At 48.2% G+C, this 19,063-nt stretch overlaps 1 protein-coding gene across 4 annotated transcripts in view; it reads left to right on the top strand.

The window, feature by feature from the left end:
- Positions 1–19,063, top strand: part of STARD8 (StAR related lipid transfer domain containing 8) — a 136,100-nt gene that overhangs the window by 81,787 nt on the left and 35,250 nt on the right. The window contains exon 1 of one of the 4 annotated variants that reach the window (XM_054996012.1): positions 16,694–16,942. The exons of the other annotated variants lie outside the window; for them this stretch is intronic. The gene's annotated coding sequence lies outside the window, so the exon portion shown is untranslated. Of the gene's footprint in view, positions 1–16,693; positions 16,943–19,063 lie in introns of those variants that run through there. 4 annotated transcript variants of the gene reach the window in all.

Here is a 19,063-nt window from a genome sequence, read left to right as displayed (position 1 = left end):
TGGTCTTCCTTACTTGAGCGGTGACCCTTTCTGCCTCCTTCCCGCCCTTTTTGCTAATGGCCATACATTTATTACTCGTATCTTCTTTTTGGTGGGAAAAGAGTGATATGGCTGCTAAGGCAGTGTCAGGTTCTGCCAGGGGCGCCGCCAGGTGAGACGCTGGCCTGCCTGATTTCCGCCTTAAAGGACCTTCAGGGATATCAGGTTCTGCCAAGGGCACTGACCTGTGAGATGCCGGCCTGCCTGACCTCCCCCTTGAAGGACCTTCAGGGAATATGTGGGATCCCGCTCTGTGGAAGGAGGGGGGGGTATACCTCACCCTCACACCCTCTCAGTCCACTCGCAGGTCCCCTCAACCTGACCTTGTCCTGGCAGCCTTCCATGACAGCTGCCCCCATCCAGCTGTCGGCCTTACTCCTCTTCCTCTTCCTCCTCCTCTTCACTGCTCACTCATTCTCTCCACCACACTCCTACACAACAACCCACCTCGCCCTGTGGGTGGCCTTCCCTTGTATCCCTTCCCTCCTTCCTGGCTCCACCTCCCAGCCATGGCCCCAGCACCCTAGCCACAGCCTTGGCCGTTGTAGGCAGACACACCTGTGGATGCTTTGCTGACTGCCTTGGCTGCCTCTGCTAAGGGCCTCAGGCAGCTCCACCTGTGGCTGCTTTGCTTCCAGCCCCACCTGGTTCTGGCTGGTTCCTTCTAGCCTGCCTGCAGGCTGGGGCGTGGCCCTGTGCTGCCCTTCCTCTACTGCAGGTAAGGCTGCTGACTGTCTTGCTGCTGGCTGGATGTCTCTGTTTCCTGGGCTTTTCTCCCTCTGGTCTGATCCCTTCCCGGTTGTCCTCACTCTCCCAGCCTCCCCACGGAGGGTGGGGCTAGCTGGCTTCCACCTGCCCCTTCTAGCCCTCTGAGGCTTGGGTGCTTCTTTACCTCCCTCTGATGCTGGCAAGTTTGGCACCTGGTCTGTTGAGGCGGCAGAGTAGCTGCCTCCCGGCTGTGCCCCGCCTGTTCCTCTTGGCAAGTCCAGGGGCTGAGCCTCAGACCCCGGACAGGCAGGACGAACACCCACCGCCCGGGCAGGGGGCACACTCTGCGACCTGGAACTTCCCAGCTCTCCAACTTCACTTTCTTCTCATCATTCCCCGGAGAAGGAAAGGGAGAATAATACTGGAGCAGAACCCACAAGTCAGGAAGTTAAAGCCCAAATATTATCCTGGCTTGGTTCTGAAAGGCGGAGAGAATTTAAGGAGGCATCGAAGGAGCATGGTTTTGTTAAAGGCCCTGCGGAGAGTGTGGGAGTGCTCCTACATCTGGTGTGACAACATCACTTCCACAAGTGATGTCATCACGCATGCACTGGGAGCGCACATGTGTGCATGAAAATACACACGTGGAAGGCACAAGGTAAGTGTCCGGGCCTCCCTCCCGCCAGGAGAGTACAGAAACCTGGCAGCCCTCCATGCGCTTCCCCCATAAAGGTGCACAAGGCTCTCTTTCTCCCTCTCCGGTAAGATGAAGATCGGGGAATGGTGAGCCAGAAGTCCTTTCCCCTATTCCAGATCTCATATCAGCCGTGAACTCGGCCTCTTTCTTTGAACAAGTCGTCTTCTTCTCCCCTCCCCACCTGTAATACCGGCATAGTAATGCTGGCCTGCTGGGATGGCTGCTGAGATGATGGGTGCGAAGGCAGAACAAATGGCCTCAACGCTCCGTATTGTGGTACTGTCCCTTGTAAAGCTGGGCTTGGTTACGTCCCCGTTTAGTGTGCCCTGCTGCTTCGACATCTTCCTCTGATACACTTCAGATCCTTGCATAGTTTAAAAAGTTGCCAGTAGAGAGAATGATTCTTGTCTAGCCTTGAAACTCCACGAGTTGTCTTTGGGCTGTCAGTCTCTCTCAGCTTCTCTTACCTCACAAGTCAGTTGTGAGAATAAAATAAATGCAAGATTGTTGAGGGGAAAGGCTTATGAACACTGCCTAAGAAGGGCAGGATAATACTCCAGATATTTGAAGTGCTTCACATGTATTACAAGAACAGTCCTATGAGGCAAGCCGGTGGCAGGCCGTCTTCTGGGACCTGGTTGGGTGGTAAACGCCCCCCCCCCCCCCGCGCAATTGCCTGACCTTGGCAGGCAACCTGAAAAAGCACACACTGGGTGTACTTCTGGTGGGGCACAACAACATCACTTTCTGAAGTGGCATCATCATGCCGGCCACAGGCGTGTTCATGTGCTTCACTGGGGCCAATTTTGGTCCCAAATGGGCCAGGATTAGCCCTGCGCAAAGCGTGGGAGCATGCCTGTGGCTGGCATGATGATGTCACTTCCTGGAAGTGACATCATTATGCCTGCCTGGGGTCACACACACATGTGAGGGAACAACATAAGGTGAATCCCAGGTCCTCCACCTCCCACCAGAGGGTATGGGGAGCTGGGAACCCTAAAGCCAGTGTTGTTTGTTTCTATACGTGGAAGCAAAGAAAATGTTCCAGTGTATTTGTTGCCACAGGGCATAGAACTGATTAATTAGGGCCAATTACATGACTGGGGAAGGCAATGGCAAACCACCCCATAACAAGTCTGCCAAGCAAACATCGTGATGCGACGTCCCTCTATGGGTCAGTAATGACTCGGTGCTTGCACCTTTACCTTTATACATCACTCCCATTCTGCAGTCACTCCATTGGCTACCTGTCAGTTACCATTCTCAATTCAAGATATTGGTTATTACAGACAAAGCTCTTCACGGCCTTGGTCCGGCATACCTACAGGACCGCCTCCCTCCCTTTGTTCCTCCATGGCAGCTTCGCTCATCTGAACAGGGTCTCTTGCAGGTGCCGGCCTGTACATGGGCAAAATCAACAGCAGCTCATACATGGGCTTTCTCTGTGGTGGCCCCTACCCTGTGGAATGGCCTGCCCAAGGAGGTCAGGAGAGCCCCCACTCTCCTGGCTTTTCATAAACAATGCAAAACCGAACTATTCAAAAAGGCTTTTTACCAAAATGGGAGGGCTGCATTGTAGGGATGGGGTCTCGGATGTTTCACTAATGAGTTAGGGACCATAGACTCCATCACTATATTGCCTTACATATTATTTGTTGCTTTAAATATGTACTCCTATGTACCACCTGTGCTCCTAGAACTGATTATGTGCTGCTTCAGTGCTTTTTCTACTCTGCATTGGATTCTTGCTATTACTATGTCTTTTAAACTTGTATCAATTTACCCTATGGCATTGTTTATGGAAATGTCCTTGATATTGTATTGAAATGTCCTTACCTTGAGTCTCAGTGAGAAAGGTGGATTATAAATGACATAAAAATAAATAATAAATAAATTGTAAGGTCCCCTTACCTTCCCAGTCAGGTCTGGGTGTTGGCTTCTCGCCCAGTCATGTTGCTTTTGCTGCTCTCCCTTCCTCCTCCTCTATAAGGTGGACGGATTATTTCCTCCCTAGTGCAGAGGAGTGATTACCCCCCTCCCAAGACTTCTTTGAGCCAAGCTACAAGTGACAAATTACACTTGCCTGGCAAGTGAACAGACTCAGGTGTATTCCTCCCTGTTCACGTGCCATGCACTTGCGCTCCACTTGATCACTGTGTGGTCAAGTGGAGTGCAAGTGAATGGCAAGTGAACAGGGAGGAAAACACCTGAGGGCCAAGCTACACATGACGAATGACACTTGAACGGCAAGTGTATTTCTCCCTGTTCACTTGCCCTCCACTCAATCCACTTGCCGTTCAAGTGTCATTCGTCATGTGTAGCTTGGCCCTCAGTCTGTTCACTTGCCAGGCAAGTGTAATGTGTCACTTGTAGCTTGGCTCTCAGCGGTTGTGCCACCACATGGCAGCTTTGCTCTCTGCCTTGAGAATGTCTCAGTGGATTAGGTAGGACTAGTACTTGAGTAAAGATCCACCCGATGTAGTAGTATTGTTATGGCCCAATTTGTAGCCACTGGGTCTCGCACCTGTGCTCGGCCCCCTTCCCCACATGAGCTGGTTCTCACGTATCTGCAAAGCAGACGTCTCAGTTGTTCCCGGCACAGCTCTGGACGGGGCAGCAGCATGCCCTGGCTGTCATGGGAAGTGACGGTCGCCTGGTTTCCTTCTCTGGCGCCGCAGGCTCTGGGACAGGAAGGCCCGGCCGGGAGCAGCCTTGGAGGTGGCTTTTCCTGTGGAGAGCTGGGCCGAGCTCTGGACAGGGCAGTGGGGAGGCCATCCCATCTAGGCTGGAAACCCTCTGATGCCTGTTGTGTCTGCCCTCCCTGCAGTTCCCGTTTTGTGCCTTGCAGAAGCAAAGCCCAGATTCTGGTTACGTAGGTGCCGTTAGGCCTGTCCTAGTCCCCATGGGTCCCTGTGTTAATTAAGCTCAAAAATCAGGCAGTCCCTTTTGGAAGCCTCTCTAGCAAGAGTGGAAACAGGACAGCACAAAACAAAGCCCCACAGAGAGACGGGGGGGGGGGGGGGGAGGTTCTCCCAAAGGAATAGCGAGGTTGGCTTAGCACCAGCCCAAGCAAGAACAAGAGCACGTTCCCTGCAGAAGGGTGGGATCTTAACACGATTGATAAAACCTTGACAAGGGAGTAACTCTCACTTTTCCCAGGAGAAAACAAGGGAAGGGCAGGGGAGTCCCTTGCAGGGTAGGCTAATGTGGCTTAGGATCAGGACCATGCAGAATTGTAATCCGTTAAGCCAGTAACCAGTTTACTCAGGTTATGTTAGCTTTCTGTATTATTTTTGCTGATAAGTATTTTCCTGTTTGAAATCCTTCCCCACTCCCCTTTCAACTTCTCTTATTCCTCAGTTTTTCAAAATAAAGTTAAAACTTGTGTTAAAAGAGCCTTTGTTGTCCCCAGACAGCAGGGGCTCAAAAAGTCTAGGTTTTGTATACATCAGTTCTTACTGGAGACCGCCTTCATGTTTGGCTGGATGAAGTTCGGGGGGGGGGGCAGAGGTAGATGCGGGCCTGTCAGACTTGGCCTCCGATCTTAGAGTGGCAGGTGGGGCTGCCTAACGGGTGGGCTTTTGTCTGGGGGGCAGGCACTCCCCGGACAGCTCCAGGAGGCCTGGGAAGCAGGGCTCGCGCTCTCTGGTGTGACTAGTGATGGGCCTAGCCTGATTGCCAGGCAGGCTCCCGTGGGGAGCCACGGAAGCGGCAGGTGCTCCAAGAAGTGTGGATTCAGGATCCGTGCATCATCGTGGAGGCTTCCAGGGGGCAGCTGTGGGCTAATGTGATGCAGCTGCTCGGGGTAGCGGAACATGCCTTGAGATGGGTGGTGGCCTGTGAAAATGTTGCAGTTGGTGTTCCTTTGCAAGTTTTGGAATCCCAGAATTAGATTTTTCTGTTTTCTTTTGAAACTTCTTTATAATTATGAATGAACACATTCCACGAGAATGAGGTTGAAAGGCCGTGGCCACCCGCGTTCCAGTCATTCATCACGCAGCTGCTCCTGTCCTGGCAAGCACCAAACAGCGCCTCTGTGGCACTGAAGCAGGGCTGGCCCATCTAGGGAGTAAGACAGGACCATGGTTTTGTGCAGAAGGCTCTTGAGGGAACAACAACTTTGTGTGTGTGTGTGTTTAAAAAAAGAGTGGGCTATAGTACATAGCAAGCAGGCATAATTTTGATTTTGTGTTTTAAAAATGCTCAAGGCCAGCGTCAGAGTGCAATCAGTAAAACATCATTGAAGTCCATTTATCTGGAAGGCAGTGCAAGAAAACTAGGGACGGGGGGAGCATGGCTTGGGCCAGGGCTCTCTGGGCCTCACCACAAAGCAAGGCAGGACAAAGAAGAGGGGGGCATGAGGGAAGGAAGGGGGGGGGGACACGGGAATCCTGGTTTCCCTAAACTCCGCGAGTGCTGCTCTGTCTTGTGCATGAAGCTGCTTTCCGCTGCATTCCTGTGCATGAGGTCATATTTGGAACATGGTTTTGACTCTTCCTGTGTGGGTGGAGATTTCATGCATGGTTCTTGGTAGCTAGAACTGGTGATCAGATGCTGGGAGACCTGGGCAGGGCTCAGATGCGTGCTGCTGTCATGCGTACAAAGCAGGGTGATGGAAACTGTTTCCAAGATGTCCTCTCAGTCACGCCGTTACAATTGTGGTTTGTCCCCCTCCCCCACCTCCTTCCTGTGTTGAAATACAAATGTTCCTTCACAGCAGAATCTGGCAGAAGCCCCCCCTCAAGTATGTGGCAAATCTGAGTTAGGACGGTACAATTCTAGATGTGGTGCTTCACATGACATCCTGTTGGTAAATGTCATGAATTCCACTTCCTGGGGTGGAAGAAAGTTGTATTCCTACATCATTGCTGACTTTGGAGGTCTGACCACATCCTTTGCTAGTGTATTCAAAATGGATCAGCTCAGATTTCCACCTTCAGGGCTAATTTAAGTAATCTGGGTGCACTCCGAGTTGTTGTTGTCTGGGGGCTGCTTTCCTACAGTGTCGGCCCAAGGAAGGTTTAAGTTACACATAAGAAAGCCCCCCTCCCCCCCCCCCCGTCTCCCTCTCTCGTTTGATGAGTTCAGTCCCCTGATAATGCAGGAGGAAATAGCCGTCTGTGTAGAATACTTAAGGGTCAGCACAGGGTGGGCTGCCCAGAACTGCAGGCTGACTACAGTGAGAACGGAAGCCCTCCAGCCAGCTGCTTTGAATGAAAGAATTTGAGAACTTGGGGACTTCTAGAAGCACAACCTGTAGGGACAGGGAAGGGGGGGGGAAGAGGTGCCATTGTGTTGCTGCTTTTCTTCATGGGTGAGCCCCCATTTCTGACAAACCAGGTCAAAGCTTCATCTTGGTGAGTCTCCACCTCTGGATATATGCTTTTCTCATTTTAAGGGTGAGGGAGTTGGCAGACATTACTTCTATACACCATAAAAAACAGTGTTCCAGTTCCCACCCCCTACCTGTTTGCTAGCACACTTTCTCTGTTGCATGTGGGGATTAAAGGCAAATGGCAAGGAGCCTGAGTTCCCTGTAGCTTAGGTTGCCATTCCCTGTTGTGAAAGTGATTTAAATTGTTTTTTTGATATGGGTTGCAGATGTTGCCCCCTTGAAAGGCAGATTATCTGTCTTATTTCTTGGAATGTGAGGGAGGAAGATACAATCGGGTACTCAGCTGTTCAACATGAAATCAAATTTGAAATGTTGGCAATATTAAAGGGCTCTGTGTGTGTATCTCCATGTGCAAATGAGTAGAGACGGCAGCTGTGCTCTAAGGATTCCTTAAGTTTTAACCTGTCTATTTAGTCTACTTATTGCATTTTTATTTACCTAGGAGCTCATGTTCTATTCCACGAGTTTTATTCTCGCATCTAGCCTGTGAAGGTGTTAAGAGCCCCGTGGCACAGAGTGATAATCAGCAGTACTGCAGCCCAAGCTCTGCTGATGACTTGAGTTTGATCCTGGCGGAAGCCGGTTAAAAGTAGCCGGCTCAAGGTTGACTCAGCCATCCTTCCTAGGTCAGTAAAGTGAGTGCCCAGTTTCCTGGGGGTAAAGTGTAAATGACTGGGTGTCACAGCTGGCTGAGGCCCAGGGACACTCTATGTAGGCTGCCACCACTCTGGTACAGGTTCCCTTGGAAGGGCCCAGAGCACCCAACCAACCCCTTCAGATTACTGTTTCCCAGTAGGTTTGATTTATGAAGTGTGAGGACCCAGGCAGATTGAGAAAGAACTTTATTATAAAGGTTTGTTAATAACTGGTAGAGATGGGCACAAAACAAAACACGGAACAAAATTCCGAACGGAACAGCTGGTTCATTTGCAAAGAAACGTGTTCCATGGCTTCACATTTTTACAGAACAAAGCAGTTCTTTTTCTGCTTTTCTGGGAAGCCAGACACTTTGGCACCATTCACTACATCGCCCAGGCAACAGTTGCAGTCTTTAGGTTGCCCCCAATTTGAGGCCTCCATGCTTGATTGGCAGCTGTCCTTGCCAAGTAGAGAGCTCCCATTTCTGGCCAATCCAGCCAGGAAAAGGGAGGGGGAGGGTTAGGATCTCTAAGGCAACTGAGGAGATGGGCCTTCAGCAGCCATGGTAACACCAATCTCTTCCTCCCAAACCATGTTAGGCAGTTCTTTCTGCCTACCAGAGTGCTCCTGTGATGTTCAAGCGTGGCTTTTTCCACAAATAGGGGAAGCCATGTGACCTGGTTTCATTTTCTCCAGAGTGAGTTAAGGAGTAAAGAGCTTGGCTTGCTGGCTGTATTGTTTGGGAGGGATCTTTGGCCTGCAGTCCACTTCTTACTTCTTGGAAAGACACTGAAAATCTTTTCTCATTTTGTCTTTTCTTACTGGGGAAGTTTTGGGGAAAGGGTGTTTTTTTCTTTCTTCCCCCACCTCATCCCAGTCTTAGCTTTTCACCTCCCCTGCCTAGTCCTAGGCCTTTGAGTAGAGCTGGGTTCTTGCTTTTCTAAATGGGTTCTTGCTTTTCTCTGCTTCTTCCCCTCTGCTTTTTGGAGCTCCAGTCTTCTGGTTTGGTTTCTGGGGGTTTGTGCCCCCCCTTCCCCAGGGTGCCCTTCTTTTATTTGCTTTTCTTTCTGTGCTTTTTGGAGGGTCTGTTTTGGGTGCCCCCCCCCCAGGAGTCTCACTTTTCTGTAGGCTGGCTCCCTGTGTGTGCACTTATGTGGTGTAGTGCAGTTTTCCTTTTTTTCTCCACACTCCTCCAGTGCCCTTTACTTTTATTTGGAGTGCCTCTACAGCCTGCGCCACTGACTGAGTGGTGTTTTGGGGGGCTTGCGCCTCTGGTGCGCTGACTCACACCCACATGGGGCTGTCTGCTCTCTGTGTGAACTTGTGTGGTGCAGTGAAGTCTGACCTCTTTTCTGCATACTCCTTCAGTGCCCTTCACTTTTATTTGGAGTGCCTCTCCAGCCAGTGCTACTGGGCTCGTGCCTTTAGTGCGCTGACTCACATCTGCATGGGGTTGCTCGTCTCTGCTGCGCGCACCATCAGCCTTCCCACTTGCACACGCCTCTAGTGCAGCTTGCTTTTGCTGTGCACGCGCACACTGTCAGCGCACACACTGTGTTATTTTATTTTGAGACCCTTTCCAGTGTCTTGAGTGGAGGTGGTTTGGGGGGCTGTCTGCTGGCTCACAACTGCACGGGTAGCTTTACTGTCTGCAGGCAGGCACAGGGGGTGGAGGAAAGCCTGCTGAAAACTCCCTGCGAGTTTGGGCTCTCTGAGCGTGAAGGGGGTTGTCCTAGGCTCAGACGAACCCCAAACCTCAAACCGGTTTGGGAACCAGTTGTGGTTCAGAAGTTTGTGGTTCATGTTCTGGGAAAATGAACGAACCACGAACCAAGTGGTTCGTTTTTTTCCCCCTTCCGTGCCCATCTCTAATAACTGGTGTTCCAACTTGTAAAATAAAGAGATTAGGAAAGGTTGGTAAATAAAGCGAACACACCCTAACGCATCTAACTATACTTTCCTTAAGTGCCTCCTGGCTACTGGCTTCCACTCTCACCCCTTCTGGATGAGGGAACACTCTTTCTGCAGCAGCCTCTCCTCAGCTCTGCTCCCTAGGCGCGAACACCCTCCCACTGTGGTGAGGCCTTTGATCCCTTCTCTCAGGCACCCTCTTCCTACTTCTCTATTGGTGCAGTTTTCGCTGGGACTCTCCTCTTACCCAATCACAGGGGGCAAAGGGAACCTGGGAAATGTAGGCTCAGCAGTCACTTTAGTGCAGGCTTCCCTAGAGCCACTAGGCCTCACTAGGCCCAGGCTCATAACACTGGGGAAGGCAATGGCAAACCACCCCATAACAAAAATTCTGCCAAGAAAACGTCATGATGCAACGTCCCCCCATGGGTCAGTAATGACTCGGTGCTTGCACAGGGGACTACCTTTACCTTTACCCTGTGAAGGAATCTTGGTTGACAGGTTGGCTGGACCAAGGTCACCGGATGAACTTCATAGCTGAATGGGACTCTGTACCTGGCCTTGACTGCTGTACTACACTGGCTCTCTGTAGTTGAGATTACCACCAGTTAACTAAAAAACTACCTCCCAAAGTCACCCTCTGTTAGGTCTTTGCTCAGCCCTGTTAGTTTTATGAAGTTTGTGAGTTAGAATTAGAGAAGCCTTTTAACAACCATTATATCAAAACAAAAAAAGGCACATATTGAACAACCTGTCATGATCTTCAAAGTTTAACAAAGCCATTGGGGACAAAATTGTTTTAACTTGCTAGGGGAGACTAAGAAGAGGTGGGGCGAACCTCATTTCTTGGGGAGGAATGGCGCACAGAGTAGCCCCACCAGAGTAGCAGGGGTCTCTGCACACTCCTCTGATGGTCCCAAACCCCAAAGGACTTTCTGAAGACGGCCAGTGTCAGAAAAGGGGCTCTATTTTTGATGAATATATTACAGTTTTATCCTGCCTTTCAGCCAAAATTGTCTTCTAAAGCAGCTGACAAAAATAGAAAAAAACCCAAATGATGTACACTGCACATGTTCCTTAGAGGGGGGATTCTTAGCCGAAGGAGTCTTGGCTGCCTTCTGCCTTCCCTCTGATGGGCCCATCAGTGGCCACAGGAAGATAATTAGAACTGGTTCTCATGTCCCCATAGCCACAGGATAAAACCCTTCTGTACCAATAGAGCCAGTTGCTTTCAGATGCATTTCTATGCGGTTGTGCAAATCCTATTTATTTCAGTGGAAAGTGGTTACTTGGACACTGGACATGTCCTTTAGCTCCTCCCAGTGCAGTGGATGAGAAGCCACCAGCCCTAGCTCACTTCCTTCATGGTCCCGTTATTTTTGCCTTCCCTAACCCAAGTCACGCTCAATCCAGGAGGTGAAAGAGAGTTTCAAGGAGGATGGCCTTCTTCCCACTGCGTTGGGTTCCTGTCCAATGCATGGGTTGTGATGGGATCGTCTGTTGGTGGCATTGTAGAGTAGAATGTGCTTGAGATGTCTTCGTTGATGCCACAGGGTTATATAATATTCCCATATCCCCAGGGCGGCTGCATCATACCAGCAGGTGACCAGGTAGTGGGAGTTTTTCAGCCCTGAGTGTGAATCATTTTTCCGTGTCGGCTCAGGGCTGGTGGTGGTGCCAGCAGCTGCGCAAGATGGTTTGCTCTGCTGGGATTCCAGTAGCTTGAGTTCAGCAAGCCGTTGTAGCAGACCAGGAATCAAGTTTATCCTTTTCCCTGCATGTCTGCCTTTCATTTGAAGCCAGTGGGCATCACAGCTTGGCTAAAAAAGAAGTTGTTTTTAACGTTCATGTCTGTATGCTAAATTTGCACAATAACTTCATTGGTTTGGACAGGATTTTCTCCTGGCAATAAACTCTGGCACATTTCTAAGAAAAGAAACAGTGGGGAATTTCCTTTACACTATAAGTAAGTTTATTTTTAAAATCTGGACTTAAATATTTAGGGCTGTGGAGATGGGAGGGGGTGTCCCCCAGCTTTCTAAAAATCACTAATGTTTCTGTGCCTTCTGGAGCAGAGCCTGTGAAAAGGGGCTTGTCTGCCAGGCCTCGCTAGATGACCGGATTAGCATGGCAGGCAGGAGGCCTTTGGCCTCTGGTCTGCTCCAGACACATCTGTTGTATGCATCACACACACACACACACACACACACACACACACACACAAACGTGAACACATTCCAGATCAGCAGTGCTGAGACTCCAGAGCGCTACCTCATGGGTATGTCTGAGGAAGCGATAGCCACTTGGACTGTTTACAAGAATATGACCCCTAATTTCTGGGAGGCTCAAGAAAAGGGGGGAAAGGAAGTGGGAGTGGGGCCAGTCCTTTGCATAGCTACCTCCAGCCTTCAAATCTGTGATCTGTAGCTCAGATGTCCCCTCCTTTCCCAGCTCTTATGCAGATTCCTTCCTCTCTTTGGCCTCTCTTTGGTCCCTGTTTCCATTGGCAATAACAGAACAGGCTCAGTTGGCTTGCCAAACTACGGTTAGTGCAAACAGACTTTGGGGAGGGGGTCTAAACCCATCAGTGCCTCAGGATTTTCAACCCATCATTTGTCAATTCACTGTCATGACGACTGCATTGATTTTTATACATCTGGATTGTGAGCTATGCCAAGTTGTTCCAAACTTATATCTCAGCAGTGACCTCAGCAGACGTAATTCCGTTACACATTTAAGTCACTGGGAAGTGCCATCTACACACTACAGATGGGGATCCCGGGTGCCCACCAGTTGGTCTAACTGCCCGCTGGTCCCTGGGAACAGAATGCTCAGCACATGAGGGTGGCTGTGAGGTAAAAAGGGACCCTTTATTATAGATGAAAGAGGCAGTTTACTTAACCAGAAACAGGGTACATACACCTAACAATTTCAAGATAGTTCGTAAGCATATTGGTTTCGGAAAAGTTCATAAGCGTGACGGTTTCAAGATAGTTCAGAACTGCAAACATTTATGAAAGGACTGAGGCACAAAAACTTATTTCCCCCCCCCCCCCCAGGTGCCACTTAGGCTGATTTCATCCCCAAAGCCGAACACAGTCCACTACACCCAAAAAGTAACTGTCCTCTCTCGCACGCACTGACCCTTTCCCTTAGATTAGTGCTGCCAGGTCCCTATACGCTCTGGGAGGGGCAGGGGGACCTGGCACTTATGCACGAAGCCCATATGTAATCCCAGCGCCAACGTGATTACATCACTTTTGGGAAGTAACGTCATTGCGCTGGCAGTAGACTTCCTTCTGTGTTTTGCACAGGGCCAGCTCAGCCTGTTGGTGGCAAAAATTGGCCCCCGAGAAGGGCAGGAGCATTGCCTGCTGGGAGCAGAAGGTTCGTTGCCTTGCAGGCCTATTCTCCATGCCTGCCTTCCCACCTGCTGGCCAGGTAAGCAGTGGCAGGGGGCATAGGCTGGGAGTCCCACCAGAGAATTGGCAGCCCTCCCTCAGAGGCATTCTGACTAAACTGCAGTTGTTTCTGCCCCCTCAGGTACAGCTGCCACTCACAGCCACTTCACGCACCCATCCAGCCCCCTCCTTACTTTAGAGGCATACTTTTTTCTAAGCCTTCCTATACTGTGGGTCAAAATTAGAACTAAGGCGAGAGCCTTTGGTGGCCGCAAACATCTAAGGGAACAAGAAGACGGGCAGAGAGGCAGCATAATACAAGTCTCATAAAGGGAGCAGAACTCCATAGGGTGGGTTCTGGAACCAGTTCAGTTGACTGAGGCAAAACAGAAAAGCAAAGAAACACATCCAGTGAGCGAAACGTATTTCCCAACATAACCTAAAATTGCCTGTGGCCAGTGGCTTAAGCAGCAGGGTCCAGCCGTCTTCCTCTCTTCTCCAGCATAGGCTGGGAGAGAACAAAGAGCCGGCTACTGGAGGCCGTGTAAGAGGAATTCTAGAGCCCAGTTATCCCACTGGCTTATTTCAAGAAGAAGAACGTGGTGGGACTCGCCCTCTCAGCTAGGCCAGGTGAAGTCCCCAGCTCCAGTCTCAAGAGGAGTTGTGGGCTGTTTGCAAGTTCCCCCTTTGATTGAGGGGTTGCGTTTTTCAGTCTGAAAACTCTTGTTTTAAGCTGTTAATGGTCTGTTTTTATGGTCCATGCTTTTAAGCTAGGCAGGATTTTTGTGCTTTATGTTTTAATGTTTTTGTTTTAACGTTTTTGTTTTTATTATTTTTATTTTATACAAGCTTCCTCCTGCAGGTTCCTTAAAGAGGCAGTATAACCTTTTTCTAAATAAAGAAAACAAGTTGTTGGTACTAGTTTGCCAAGGTTATAGTGTTCAGTTGGACTGTCCGGCTTGAGCTTCTGTGCTACTCTTTATTGTCTGCTATTTCCCTCATGGCATTTCCCTCATGGCAGTTTGCTGCAGTTCCATTTCAGACCGAGGGGTGAGGTTCCCCCACCCCCGCCGGTATGCACAGCTGGTGATCCACTAAGCCAAGTAAAGCCCTTGAGCAGGCTGAAGAAATCTGCTCTTTCTTTTTCAAGGGCCACATGCCTGGAGGCCACAGTTAGTGGTGGGTTCCATCCCTCCAGTAGGTCAGAAGTTACAGCAGATCTGGATTAGCACTAGAGAAACCTGTCCGCATTGCAAATCAGCATTGTTACTGTGAATGATTCTATGATCTGGATATTGGGATCTCCTATGCGAACTGAAGAAGAACTAGTTCAGATGTGCATTGGAACACTTAACTAGAACTGAAGTTGAACTAAAATATTAGATCAACCTTCCTGGTGCAGTGGTTAGAGGGTCAGCCTAGGTTCTAGGAGACCTTGGTTCAGATCTCAGCTCTGCCCTGGAAGCTTTCTGGGTGGCCTTGGGCCAGTCACTCTCTTGTCAGCGTAACCTACCTCAAATGGTTGTTTTGAGGATGAAATGGAGGAGGGGGAAATGATGTAACTCTCTTTGGGTCCCCTGTGGAAAGAAAGATGAGGTATGACTGAATTTATTTTTGTTTATTTACTTAACTTGTGAGTCTTACTTAAGTTAAATGCAGGTGTTATTTGTGAATTTTATTTATTTTATTCAGTTTTTAGCCTACCCTCCCCACAAATGGGCTTAGGGCGGGTTACATAAAAAATAAGTACAATTTAAAAATCACAAAATCAAACAATTGTAATGCCCATAAAATATACCGTCTACCGTCCCCAAGATGGCAGGTCCTCAACCTTGACATCCACCCCTTTTTATATTAAATGGGGGAAGGAAGGGAAGGGAAGGAGGGGCAACATTCAATTCAGACTGATTGATATGGGGGGCCAAGATGATAACACAGCCCCCTCCCAACAGGAGATTGGTAGGGAGGCTCACCAGATAGCACAGAATGGCCTCAACCATATGACTGGCGGAACATCTCTGTCTTACAGGCCCGCCAAAAGGATAGATGGTCTTGGCAGGCCCGAGTGTCCACAGACAGAGTGTTCCACCAGGTTGGAGCCAGGACTGAAAAAGCCCTGGCTCTGGTTGAAGCCAATCGACCCTCCTTGGAGCCGGGGACCACCAGCGATTGTCGGCAGATCTAAGTGCTCTCTGGGGTATGTGGGGAGAAGCAGTCCTGCAGGTACGCTGGTCCAAGTCTGCTCAGGTCTTTATAGGTCAAAGCCAGTGCAGCTGCTGCAACATGGGAATAATATGTGCCTTATGTGGGGTTCCAGTTAGGATACATGCAGCAGCATTCTGGACCCATTGCAGTTTCCAGGTCAGACCCAAGGGAAGCCCCAGCGACCAGTGAGTTACAGTAGTCAACCTGGAGGTGACGGTTGCATGGGTCACTGTTGTTAGGTCATGGGTCGAAGGATAGGGGGCAAGCTGCCTGACCCACTGAAAATGGAAAAAAAAACAGACCAGGCAACTGCTACAACCTAGTCCTCCATTGATAAGGAGATACAGTGTTGAGATATGCCCTTTGCCGATTTCTCCAAATATTTTGCCCATTTTTGGATGTGTCTCTGTTTGCAATGTCTTTTCATTCTGTTTGGGACAGGGTGGATGAAAATCAATCAATTTTTAAAATGATAAATTAATTGATTTTTTTAATTTGGAAAAATTGAAGATAGCTTTAATTAATTAAGATACATTATATCTCAATATTTCATGATAGGTTATGGATAATTAATTCATAATTCTATAGTATGAGACAATAAATTCATGTTTTTTAACAAAAGTTTTGTAAGTGAGTTCCAGTAATTAATGGATTAGGAGATGACTTTGTTCTATCCCAAAGGATTCTGTAAAGATTATTTAGCATAATCTTTTGTATCTACCCAACAGAACTTCATGTTCAGTCTAGAAGATACCATCACAGATGCAGTGGATTTGTATTTTCATTTTCTGATATATTTGTAAAACTAAGCTGAAAACTTTCAAAATAAATCACAATGTAAAAATGTTGAATCTTCCTGACTAGTGATTTCAGTCAGTATATCAATCAAATCCACACACTGTGGCTACGTACCAGCAACCGGGTTTTCCCAAAAGACAGTCTATCACACACAGAGTGTTGGTGTGTACTGCCATGCACGCAGTTCATGCGGGGTGATAGTTCTTCTCAGCTTTCGCTGTCCTATGTAAACTGAATACACACTCCAGAGCATTTATCAGGACCACAAATGTGCTGAGACTCTTTGGCAGTCAAGTGAGTAAAGAAAGAGATCCCTCGAAGCAGGCAGTTATTTGAACAAAACGGAAATATTTGAAGTTGGAACTACGAACAACAGACAATTGGCTGAAGCTGATATAAATTGAAATACTGTTTTGTTTTCAGTACGCTAGTGAACAGATGTGGCAGAATGCTAAATTAAGATTTAATTTGTTAGTTAAAGTAATAAGAAGAACTGAAAGATGGAAATCAGAGCAACTACAGTCTGTTTATACTTGGATGAGGTGAATTTGGATTATAATACAAGTGATGAAGACCGTCTGATATGTAAACCTGGCGCATACCAAAAAGGAGAGAGGCTTGGAACATATTGCCTATTTAGACTGGAATTCCAGGACGTTTATTCCATTGTATTTCAGAACCTGGATTTAAATGTCTAGCAGGGGAGCGACGCTGTGGAAGACTGAAGAATTCTCCATAAAACAGCCCTTGTTTCCACTAGCTAAAGGAAAGGCGGATTTCCTCCTCTCTTCCTGCCCTTCCCCCTCCTGGATCCAGCGTTCTTTGAAACAACGGGAAGGAAGGAAGTGCAGAGCTCTGAGTTCATCACATTCCCACCGTTGATGCAGAGCTGAGTTCAGTGAGATCCGGGCCTGCCCCGATTCCCCCTGCTGCTGCGGTGGGCAGGATGGGATGCTGACGGCCTGCCCTGTCGTCTGTGGAGATCCCTTGGGTTCTGGCACTGGCAATACAGATACCTCCCCAAGAGGACAGTGTGGTCAGGGTTTGTGCTCCTTTGAATCCCAAGAGGTGGTCCGGATGGCTGATCAAACCTGCCTGGCTTCAGCGCTGCTGTGCTCCTTTATCATCTCCATGTGTCTGCTATAAGGGGTGAGCTTGAACTGCAGTCTCCTGGGAAAGAAACTGCAGAGTCCTTTGGGGGCCGCTTTGCTTTATATCCTCACTTTTCTCTTTCCCAACATGAGTCTTTTACCGAGTAAAAGCGTTCAGGCTCTCAGCCTAGTTCTTAATAAATGGGTGGCATCACTGTAGAATTTCCCCTTCTGGTAGGATAATTCCTTGTTTTGCAGGCTCCAGTGAACAGCCCAGCCTGGGATATCCCACTTTTTATAAGATTCATAACAAAAATGTCTATGACTTCGTATTTTCTACTACTGAAATTTATTTCATGTCTGTTCCTCCAGTTCAAGAGGCTGATCAGGTACCCTTTAGAAATTCCAGCTGTGGCCTGGGAGCCACTTTTCTGGAGTTCCCACTACTCCTCTTCAGCATTTAAAAGCTTGCCACCGTGGTAGTGGTGGTGGTGGTGGGGGTAATGCAAAACTTTATGGCTGGTCAAGGGGGACGAGTCCGATGAAAGTAGCTGATAAACTACTGCTGGATCATATAAAGGAGAGGCAGCGCTCTCCTAAGCAGAGTTATGCCCTTAGAAATCCACTGAAGCTAGTGGGCCTACTTATGTGTAACCTTGCTTAGGGTGCCATTGTGTACTGCTGCTTGATCCTCTGCGTTATGGGCAGCGTCTGGTAGCTTGGTTTAGTTAGTGAAATTGATCAACATACTTCTTATCATACCAAGGTCATTAAGGAAAATGCTGAATAAAAATGGACTTGAATGAGGCCTGTGTTATCTGCTGACTTCATTCCAGTTTGATCTTGATTGGCCTGTTTCTCTGTAGCAGGATGGTGTAGTGGTTAGAGGGCTGAACTGATGAGACGTGGGTCCCCATTCAGCATAGGTGACCTTGGGCTAACGGTTCTCTCTCGTCCTAAGCTTCATCACAAGATTATTGTTGTGAGGAAAAAATAGAGGAGGTGAGAATCAGAAGGTGCAATAAGAAGTCTCTGTAGCCAGTTGTTTCTCCATTTTACTGTCCGTAGCTCTTTGATAGCCAACTTTTGATAACCAAAAGATGGAAGTCTGGGAACCAGAAGCATGTTTTTCTGAACAACCAACTACCTTGTGTAGGAAGAGGAAGGACAAACTATTATAAAGTCCACATTACTTAGCAATAAGCTCTTTTTTGGTAACAGGACATGCAGAATCATTCCATACGAAAACCAAAGGACATTAATATGTGGAATACCTCTGCTTCTTTACAGTTTCCAAAAATATAATTTTCTTCCTAATGAAGCCATTAGTAGACTTTAGCAACAACTTTTATGATAACGGAACAGATTTTTCAAGGGGCCAAATGGAACCAGCAGGATACAATCTGATTACTAAGGAGAGCTTTTGTACTCCAGTAACAGGACTGTGCTATAAGAATTGGCTCAGAGGAATTCCTTGGATCGGGACAGGGTCTGTACTGGGTACTGAAGTAGGTGTGTTCCTACTGGGTAGTTTCTGTGTCATTCAAGACCTCGTATTTAATTACTTATGCTTTCTTTCAGCAGTATTTCATCCGTGTTTCTGATGTATGCCTGTTTGAAATTTCTGCAGTCCATGCCATATTATATTTGTTCATTGAATGTCCCCGTGGTGGTTCTTACTGATATGCACTGTCTGTATTATTGACATGCACCTTGCTTAGAAAGTTGGAAATAACTAAATAAATAAATGTGTGAATAGCTAAGGAAGAAATTCTCCTTTTACCTCCAGAAATAATCCTGCAGAGTGGGTGGAGCGATAGCAGGGGATAGCTGCTCCAATGATATTAGGGATATTTTGTGACAGTTGGAATATTTTAGGATCACTTCTCACAAATGATTGCTCAAAGTCTCTTTTAAAAATCTGAATTAGTTTTTTTTAAAAATAGTCTGGTGAGTCTGTTAAACTTGTGGGCAACAGATGCAAGTTCTTGTTACGGGAGCTGTGGAGAAATGCCCTGCTCCTTAGTATTCATCCCAGTAATTCACGGTGGTGCTCCTCATTCTATGGGCTGCTCTGTCTCTTGGTCACAGAAGCCCCTCTGCAGATCTGTAGCTGGCAGAGAGACCCGCATGATGCACCCTTTCGCCCAGCAATGAGGACTTGAGCTCTTAATTGTTC

Source organism: Eublepharis macularius, chromosome 13 (genome assembly GCF_028583425.1).
Source record: "Eublepharis macularius isolate TG4126 chromosome 13, MPM_Emac_v1.0, whole genome shotgun sequence".
Taxonomy (NCBI): Eukaryota; Metazoa; Chordata; class Lepidosauria; order Squamata; family Eublepharidae; genus Eublepharis; species Eublepharis macularius.
Note: the sequence above shows the minus strand (reverse complement) of the source record. Positions and strands in the feature narration are given on the sequence as shown.